Consider the following 8,268-nt stretch of genomic DNA (forward strand, 5'->3'; position numbering starts at 1 on the left):
TAAAATGAACAGGAATGTGTTCAATTCCTGGGTTGGGAAGATCCCCCGGAGAAGAGCATAGGCAACCCACTCCAGTATTCTCACCTGGAGAACACTGGACAGAAGAGCCTGCTGAGCTACAGTCCATGGGGTTGCAAAGAGTTGGACACCATTGAGTGACTAACACTTACCTACTTACCAATCTAATGGCAAAAAGTGAATAGGAACTAAAGAGTCTCTTTTTAAAATTTTATTTTTAATTGAAGGGTACTTGGTTAAAAATATTGTGTTGGTTTCTGCCATACACCAACATGAATCAGTCATAGGTATACATATGTGCCCTCTCTCTTAAAACTTCCTCCCACTTTCCACCCCATTCCACCACTCTTAGGTTGTCACAGAGCCCTGGTTTGAGTTTCCTGAGTCATATAGCAAATTCCCACTATCTACTTTACATATGGTAGTAGATATTTTTCCATGCTACTCTCTCCATTTATCCTACCCTTTCCTTCCCCCACGCTGTGTCCACAAGTCTGTTCTCTATGTCTAAAAATATGGAATGCTTCAGAAATTTGCGTGTCATCCTTGCACAGGGGCCATGCTAATCTTCTCTGTACATTCCAAATTTAGTATTTGTGCTGCCAAAGTGAACACTAAAGACCCTCTTGATGAGGGTGAAAGAGGAGAGTGAAAAGCTGGCTTGAAACTCAACATTTAAAAAATTAAGATCATGGCATCCATCCCATCATGTCATGGCAAACATAAGGGGAAAATGTGGAAACAGTGACAGATTTTATTTTCTTCAGCTCCAAAATCACTGCAGATGTTGACTGCAACTATGAAATTAAAAGATGCTTGCTCCTTGGAAGGAAAGCTATGTCAAACCAGACATCTGTACATGACTACTGGAAAAACCATAGCTTTGACTATATAGACCTTTTTATTTATTTTGTTTTTATTTTCATTATTCCAGGAGGTGCTTCAAAAAAGATCTTACTGTGATTTATGTCAAAGAGTGTTTTTCCTATGTTTTCCTCTAAGAGTTTTATAGTATCTGGTCTTACATTTGTTGTTGTTGCTGTTGTTCAATCACTAAGTCATGTCTGACTCTTTGTGACCCCATGGACTGCAGCAAGCCAGGCTTCTCTGTCCTTCACTATCTCCTGGAGTTTGCTCATGCTCATGTCCACTGAGTCAGTGATACCATCCAACCATCTCACCCTCTGTTGCCCACTTCTCCTCCTGTCCTCAATCTTTCCCATCATCAGGATCTTTTCCAGTGAGTCATCTCTTCCCATCAGGTGGCCAAAGTATTGGAGCTTCAGCTTCAGCATCAGTCCCTTCAATGAATATTCAGGGTTGATTTCCTTTAGGATTGACTGATTTGATCTCCTTGAAGTCTAAGGGACTCTCAAGAGTCTTATCCAGAGCCACAGTTTGAAAGCATCAATTCTTGGGAAAGCATCAATTCCTTGGTGCTCAGCCTTCTTTATGGTCCAACTCTCACATCTGTACATGACTACTGGAAAAACCATAGCTTTGACTATGCAGGCCTTTTTAGGTCTTTAATCCATTTTGAGTTTATTTTTATGTATGGTGCTAGGTAGTGTTCTAATTTCATTCTTTTACATGTAGCTATCCAGATTTAACAGCCCCACTTATTGAAGATACTCTCTTTTTTCCATTGTTTATTCTTGCCTCCTTTGTTATAGATTAGGTGACCATAGGTACATGGGTTTATCTCTGGGCTTTCTATCCTGTACTATTGATTTATATTTCTGTTTTTGTGCCAGTACCATACTGTTTTGATTACTATAGCTTTTTAGTATAATTTGAAGTTGGGGAGCCTGTTTCTTCCTGCTCCATTTTTCTTAAGAGTACTTTGACTCTTGGAGTCTTTTGTGTTTCCATACAAATTGTAAAAAAAAAAAAAATTGTTCTAATTCTGTAAAGAATGCCATTGGTAATTTGATAAGAATTACATTTAATCTGTAGATTTCTTTGGGTAATATATTCATTTTCACTATATTGATTCTTCCAATCCAAGAACATGGTTTATTTCTCCATCCATCTGTGTCCTCTTTGATTTCTTTCATTGGAGTATTATAATTTTATAAGTATAGATCTTTTGCTTCCTTAGGTAGATTTATTCCTAGGCATTTTTGTTGTTGTTGTGATGGTAAATGGGATTGTTTCCTTAATTTCTCTTTCTGCCTTTTTGTTAGTGTATAGGAATGCAAGAGATTTCATGCATTAGTTTTGTATCCTGCAAGTTTACCAAATTCACTGATTATATCCAATAGTTTTCTGGTGGAATATTTAGGATTTTCTATGTATAATAACATGTCATCTGCAAACAGTGACAGTTTATGTGTCTTTTCTTTGGACATATCCTTTCTCTTTAATACAATGGAATTATTTTGGATACCATAGTTTGTTTCCCCCTTTTTTATTCTGTCCCTCTGTCATGACTGTAAACTGAACTTTAGTGGGAGACAATTAGGCCTTTAAGTGTTTATAGTTGGTGCCATCTGCCCATATTATGTTGCTGCTTACCTTATTCTGTGTGACTTAGAGCCATACTTCTAAGGCTCTCTTTCCTGTTTCATAAGTTTGTGAATCCATTCTGGCTATCCCTCAGGTATACCATGATCCTTGTTGTTGATTTCGAAGACCCAAAGGATGGTAGACTTTGTTAGAAACCAAATCAAGAAGTGTGAAAGCCTTAAATACATGGAAGAATATGGCAGCTTTTACAATTAAGGTTGCAGGGGTGGAGGCTACAGTGAAATAAATTACCAAAAATTCAAAAGAAAAAGTCAGAACAAAAAAGCAATACACTAAAAGACACTGTGGCAGTAATGCCTTGGCTTTGAGAATCTGGTTGGCACAGCAACAGCCTAAAGACGTTGGCAGCAGGCAGAGAAAGTACAGCATGTTGTAAATGAACAGAGAATCACAGCCTAGGAGACCATTTTAGATTTAGAAATGTCAGAAAGCAAACCATAGGTTTATCAGGAAATGAAGATTGAGAAGGCTTTGGTCAAATTTGGCTTACATGAAAAGGAAAAGAAGGATAACCCCGCCCCCCAAATGTCCCCAGGCCTAAAAGCTTTTTTGGTATAGAGTAGGAAAAAGGAGGGTATATGCTCTATTACTAGGTCAAGGAAGATAACTCAGGTCAAAGAGATTTAACAGAAAAAGAAAGATGAGAGTAAACTGGAATGACCTCTCATTGCCCCTCCTCTTCCCACAAACTATCCCAGGCCCAGAAAACTATTGATGAGTCCTCTGAGTATTACAGACAAAGTGTCATTAATAAGAGCAGATTATAGTCCTTTTCATGACAGATTACAAAATATTCAGGAAAAAAAATCAAGAGAGAAAGACCACAAGAGTGGCAAAGGATACTTCAGGCATTATTTAGTGAATTTCAGGAGACACCACTTGTGATTGGGGAAGCAGGTATAGTTTGGAGCAAAGAGGAAGATGCCCATAACACTTAGAGAGTTAGAGCTCTAAGGGAAGAGGAGAAAAGATGAAATCACTAAACTAGGATTTCAATATGTATGGATCTGGTGTAGGTTAGATATTGGAATGATGCAAAGATATCAGCTGAAAGAAATTCTTCTATTCATGGATGTGAAGATGGATAAGGTAGTTTTATTTGAACTATGAATGCCTTCTGCAGACTTAGAACTTCTTTTCTTCTTTTTAATATTTATTTATTTTTAGCTGTGCTGGGTCTTCATTGTTGCACCCAGGCTTTGTCTAGTTGCAGTGAGTGGGGACTACTCTTAGTTGCAGTTCATAGGCTTCTCACTGTAGTGGCTTCTCTTATTGCAGAGTATGGGCTCTAGGGTGCACGGGCTCAGTAGTTGTGGTGCTGGGTTCAGTAGTTGTGGCTTGTGGGCTCAATAGTGCTGGCTCGGTAGTTGTGGCATATGGGCTTACTTGCTCTATGGCATGTGGGCTCTTCCTGGAGCAGGGATCGAACCTGTATCCCCTGCACTGGGAGGCACACTCTTAATCACTCCACCAGGGAAGCCCCTAGAACTTCTTTTCTTTACAGTTCTTACTGTGGGAGGAATCCCCTAAGGTAAAGCCTGGAGTATGTTAAGAAAACAAATGTCTAAAACACAAAAGAAAGAGAAGGAAAAGGAAAGACAAAAGACAATAAGGTCCCACAAATAGTGTTAGCATTATGCATGGTAGGGAATGTACAGAACCTTAAGAAATAAATCAGGGAGAAATAGAAGGAAATAGAAATAGAAGCATATGCTACTACTTCTGGGGGTAGAGTGCAAAAGAATGTTATACTACAAGTTATTTAAAAACCAAAGGGAACTCAAGGTTTCAGGAAAGAAGACATGACAGCAGATACACTGGTACTCACTGAGTGGGTGAGTGCCTTTGGAAGTTACCAACAGCAGCCCCTTTGGTTTAGGAATTTGTCGAGGGTGCTTCCCTTATTGGGTCATTTGTGAGAACAAGGGATGAACCTTCCTTAAAAGGCAGGTTTTGTAGTCTGAAGGAACCTGGAGCAGAGAGTGGTAACAACAGTCACTGTGACATAGAGCAAAATCCTCGGTATCTTGCTGGGGACAGAGATGTATATATAGATGAGCAAGAGATGGATACTGTGAAGACTGTTAGGCCATACATTTCACTCAGAGAGCTATCTTTTATAAACGTAAGGTACCTTCTCATAACTGGAGGAGGGTATGGCAATCCACTCCAGTATTCTTGCACAGAGAATTCCATGGACAGAGGAACCTGGGATCATAAAGTGTCGGACATGAATAAAGCGACTTAGCATGCACCTTCTCAAACAGGAAGTAGATGAGATTGTTAAGAATACAAGAGTCAAAGGGAAATGAAAATGAAAATACAGTTGACCCTTGAACAACACAAGGTTTAGGGGCACCAACACTCCCCTCAGTCAAAAAAACATGTAAATTTACAGCTGGAACCAATTCCTTATCCATGGTTCTACATCTTTGGATTCAACCACCCTTGGATTGTATCATGTACTATATGCATGCATGCATGCTAAGTTGCTTCAGTCGTGTCCAACTCTTTGCAACCCCATGAACTGTAGCCTGCCAGGCTCCTCTGTCCATGGGATTCTTCAGTTAAGAATACTGGAGTAGGTTGCCATGCCCTCCTCCAGGGATCTTCCCAACCCAGGGATCAAATCACCATCTCTTACATTGGCAGGTGGATTCTTTGCCCACTGAGCCACCTGGGAAGCCCATCAGGTACTATATGAGATCAGATCAGATCAGTCATTCAGTCATGTCCGACTCTTTGCGACCCCATGAGTCGCAGCACGCCAGGCCTCCCTGTCCATCATCAACTCCCGGAGTTCACTCAGACTCATGTCCATCGAGTCAGTGATGCCATCCAGCCATCTCATCCTCTGTTGTCCCCCTTCTCCTCTTGTCCCCAATCCCTCCCAGCACCAGAGTCTTTTCCAATGAGTCAACTCTTCGCATGAGGTGGCCAAAGTACTGGAGTTTCAGCTTTAGCATCATCCCTTCCAAAGAAATCCCAGGGCTGATCTCCTTCAGAATGGACTGGTTGGATCTCCTTGCCATCCAAAGGACTCTCAAGAGTTTTCTCCAACACCACAGTTCAAAAGCATCAATTCTTCGGTGCTCAGCCTTCTTCACAGTCCAACTCTCACATCCATACATGACCACAGGAAAAACCATAGCCTTGACTAGACGAGCCTTTGTTGGCAAAGTAATGTCTCTGCTTTTCAATATGCTATCTAGTTTGGTCATAACTTTCCTTCCAAGGAGTAAGCATCTTTTAATTTCATGGCTGCAGTCACCATCTGCAGTGATTTTGGAGCCCAGAAAAATAAATTCTGCCATTGTTTCCACTGTTTCCCCATCTATTTCCCATGAAGTGATGGGACCAGATGCCATGATCTTCATTTTCTGAATGTTGAGCTTTAAGCCAACTTTTTCACTCTCCACTTTCACTTTCATCAAGAGGCTTTTTAGTTCCTCTTCACTTTCTGCCATAAAGGTGGTGTGATCTGCATATCTGAGGTTATTGATATTTCTCCCGGCAATCTTGATCCCAGCTTGTGTTTCTTCCAGTCCAGCATTTACTCCTTTTCCTATTTGGAACCAGTCTGTTGTTCCATGTCCAGTTCTAACTGTTGCTTCCTGACCTGCATACAAATTTCTCGAGGCAGATCAGGTGGTCTGGTATTCCCATCTCTTTCAAAATTTTCCACAGTTTCTTGTGATCCACACAGTCAAAGGCTTTGGCATAGTCAATGAAGCAGAAATAGATGTTTTTCTGGAACTCTCTTGCTTTTTCCATGATCCAGCGGATGTTGGCAAAATGATCTCTGGTTCCTCTGCCTTTTCTAAAACCAGCTTGAACATCAGGAAGTTCATGGTTCACATATTGCTGAAGCCTGGCTTGGAGAATTTTGAGCATTACTTTACTAGTGTGTGAGATGAGTGCAATTGTGCGGTAGTTTGAGCATTCTTTGGCATTGCCTTTCTTTGGGATTGGAATGAAAACTGACTTTTTCCAGTCCTGTGGCCACTGCTGAGTTTTCCAAATTTGCTGGCATATTGAGTGCAGCACTTTCACAGCATCATCTTTCAGGATTTGGAAACTATATAGTACATGATAAATATTTATTTTTAAAAAACCATATATAAATGAGCTCATGCAATTCAAACCTGTGTTATTCAAAAGTTAACTGTATTTTAAATATGTATGATGGATAATGAAAAAAAAGGGGGGGGGCTTAGAAAGGATGTAGAAACTTGAGGGACCACTACAATGAATGTAATACTAAAAGAAGACAGAATGTGAGCCTGTTAAAACTTGTATTCTTAAGATCCAATTAGAGAAAATTTCCATCTATAAAAGAATTAGGACCATCTGATTCCCATGCTCTTATGGGGGCATCCACATATTGTACAGTTTCTTCTCACATAGTGACAGTTAAGCACAAAGTGAGAATAAAGAGAAGGATCACAGCTTCCTCACCTCTACTACCTCCCTCCAGAGGACCTAGTAATTTGATTGGATCCCTTGAGCTATGTTTGCTAGTGTGTTTAGGCTGGTCACTATGGATGAAAAGATCTTTCTCTTTAGTGCTTTTTTTTTTTTTTTTTTTGCCATTCAGAGATATTAAAACACTAAGCCAGAGTCTCCTGGGTGCCCAACCATCTTGCTTTCCTGTGTCCTTCACTTGATATTTCATGTAGTTAAGAGTTCTTATCAATTCAATGGTCAATTACTAAGGTTAAGACTTGGCAGGAGAATGTGAAGTCCTTTTTGGACCCTGAGCTGAGGTTATTTACTGAAACCTAGCTTTACAGAGAGCCCTGTACCAAAGTACTGGGCACTAACTCCACTAATCACAAAGTAATGTTTTAATTTCTATTTATGTTTGCACCCTGTGTTTATCTTTCCTTTATGACCTTTGCATGGGTTAAGTCATATTCCTGAATCCCTGCCTGTAACACCAAATTACTATCATAAAAAATCTTTTTTTTTTTTTTTGCTGAGGGCAGTCATTTATTGTAGCAATATCTTAGAGACAATGCATATGTCTAATATCAAGATATTGGTTGAGTAATTTATGGTTACTCATACCTAGTTATGCAGCAATTTAATTTCTTTTTTTTTTTTTTTTTCATGGGAACTCTGTATTGTTGTCTCAATTTTCCGGTATTCTATTTTTTTTTCTTTAATAGAAAATTATTTAATTAGTATACATGTGTTCCCCATCCTGAACCCTCCTCCCTCCTCCCTCCCCACACCATCCCTGTTAGTACCTAGCAGGCAGGACTTATGGGATTGGGACTTATAGGACTGACCACATCCAACAGGATATGATCAAGAAACAGACTAGAAGTTAAATGAGGTTGGTCCCTGGAACCATCATCGCTAATACTTTATTTTATGATCTCTAGTTAAAACTTGCCATAGAATCCTTTTCATCTGTAGTTCACTCTTTTTATGACCAGCTCCATCTAAAAGCCCCTGTATCAATGAAATCCTGGTGGAAATGAAGTTAGCTTATTATCATTAAGCTGGTCAATCATTTGGGGTTGGAGGGACAAAGTTAATTTCTCAGTAACTGGAAATAATGCTGCCTTTCTTTCATATGTCTACTGTTTCTTGTGGCCTCTTGCTGTAGAGATGACAAGTGACTTATTTCTTTTTATATATTTCTCCATACTTCCCAAATTTTCCAAACTGTATGCTTACCACTTTGATAATCAGGGAAAAGAAAAAAAAAGG

At 39.6% G+C, this 8,268-nt stretch overlaps 1 non-coding gene across 1 annotated transcript; it reads right to left on the reverse strand.

The window, feature by feature from the left end:
- Nucleotides 1-527: 527 nt before the first annotated feature.
- On the reverse strand, nt 528-633 carry LOC112445302 (U6 spliceosomal RNA). Its single transcript, XR_003033659.1, has one exon. It is a non-coding gene; the product is annotated as a U6 spliceosomal RNA (small nuclear RNA).
- Between the last annotated feature and the right edge of the window lie 7,635 nt (nt 634-8,268).

This window comes from Bos taurus, chromosome X (genome assembly GCF_002263795.3).
Source record: "Bos taurus isolate L1 Dominette 01449 registration number 42190680 breed Hereford chromosome X, ARS-UCD2.0, whole genome shotgun sequence".
Lineage (NCBI taxonomy): Eukaryota > Metazoa > Chordata > Mammalia > Artiodactyla > Bovidae > Bos > Bos taurus.